General features: G+C 47.9%; 1 pseudogene; it reads left to right on the plus strand.

The window, feature by feature from the left end:
- The first annotated feature begins 755 nt into the window (after positions 1 to 755).
- On the plus strand, positions 756 to 1,229 carry LOC146797914 (large ribosomal subunit protein eL27-like; annotated as a pseudogene).
- The last annotated feature ends 340 nt before the right edge of the window (positions 1,230 to 1,569 follow it).

The raw sequence follows: 1,569 nt of genomic DNA on the forward strand, positions 1-1,569 counted from the left end.
CCAAAAAGATGAATGTGGACAGGGTGCTGGGAATCTCCACTATCTGGAGAAGCTTAGGGGTCCCATAACAAAGGCGGCAAGGCCTTTGAAGCTTTCAGCTCTGGAGTGCCCATCCTGCTTGGAGGAGGTATGAACACCTCCACCCACAACAGGCTTTGTTCCTGTCCTCCGAGAGCAAAGGCTCTCACCTCAGTAGGTCAGAAACCTGTGTATGGTGACTGGCTGGTCGACACCGGTCAGTCAACACACAAGTAGTCTGTAGGCTTTCAGGGGGCACCTCTAAGTTGCCCTCTGTGTGCATTTATTAATAAGTCAGGCACTGGCATCGGTGTGGGTTTATTAAGATGAGGTGTTTAGTACGAAATACCTTGGGGTACAGTAAAGCCATTATGTAGCTGGGGAACTCGTAAACACAAGTGTCCTGCCTATGTACTTGTCATGGCTTCCCTGTGCAGTCTCTAAGGGGGAACTTAGATATCACCGGGACATATCCACTCTCACAGATATGCCCTCACATGGGTATAGGGCACCCTGCCTTAGGGCTGTAAGACCTGCCATGTGGATAACTTACTTATACCACATGTAGTGTTGGCAGGCAAGGCACACAGGGATGTGTGCCATGCCAACTCTTCAGTTTCCTCTGCACCAAGACACACAGGCTGCAATGGGAGTTTGCATGAGCTTGGTGAGGGCCCCTTAGGGTGGCACAATACATGCTGCAGCCCTTAAGGACCCTCTTCAGGTCCAATGCTTTCTTTTCAGGGCGGCCATCGAGCTAGACTAAAAATGGGTAAATTTATGAAACCCAGGAAGGTCGTCTTGGTCCTGGCAGGTCGATACTCTGGACGTAAAGCTGTCATAGTGAGGAATATTGATGATGGCACATCAGACAGACCTTACAGCCATGCCCTGGTGGCAGGCATTGATCGTTACCCACGTAAAGTAACAGCCACGATGGGCAAGAAGAAGATTCCTAAGTGATCCAAAATTAAGGCCTTCGTAAAGGTTTGCAACTACAACCACTTGATGCCAACCAGATACTCTGTTGATATTCCCCTTGACAAAACCATTGTCAATAAGGATGTATTCAGAGACCCTGCTCTAAAGCGAAAAGCCAGACGTGAAGCCAAAGTGAAATTTGAGGAACGATACAAGACTGGCAAAAATAAATGGTTCTTCCAGAAGCTGAGGTTCTAGATTGGTGACAGTGGAACATTTGGTCACCAATAAACAATGCCCTAAGTATCAGGGGTACTACTTACTAGGGACTTACAAAGGATTCTAAAGGGGTGCCAACTGTGGAACAATCACATAGTTGATGGAAAGAACACTGATTCTGGGGACCTGGTTAGCAGGAACCCAGCACACTCTTAGTAAACGTTGCACCAGATACCAGGCAAAAAGTGGTAGCAGGTGTACTGCACCAAAAACCCAGTTTCCTACAGGGATGTTACATGTTTCTATTGCTTAGCTGGCACCATAGATGCCTTGTGCTGGGGGTATAGCCATAGTCCATAGTGCACCAGCGTTCTTGGTTTTGTCATCAAAGCTTTGTCCCCACACCCCAAG

The sequence above is a fragment of the Triturus cristatus genome, chromosome 9 (assembly GCF_964204655.1).
Source record: "Triturus cristatus chromosome 9, aTriCri1.1, whole genome shotgun sequence".
Lineage (NCBI taxonomy): Eukaryota > Metazoa > Chordata > Amphibia > Caudata > Salamandridae > Triturus > Triturus cristatus.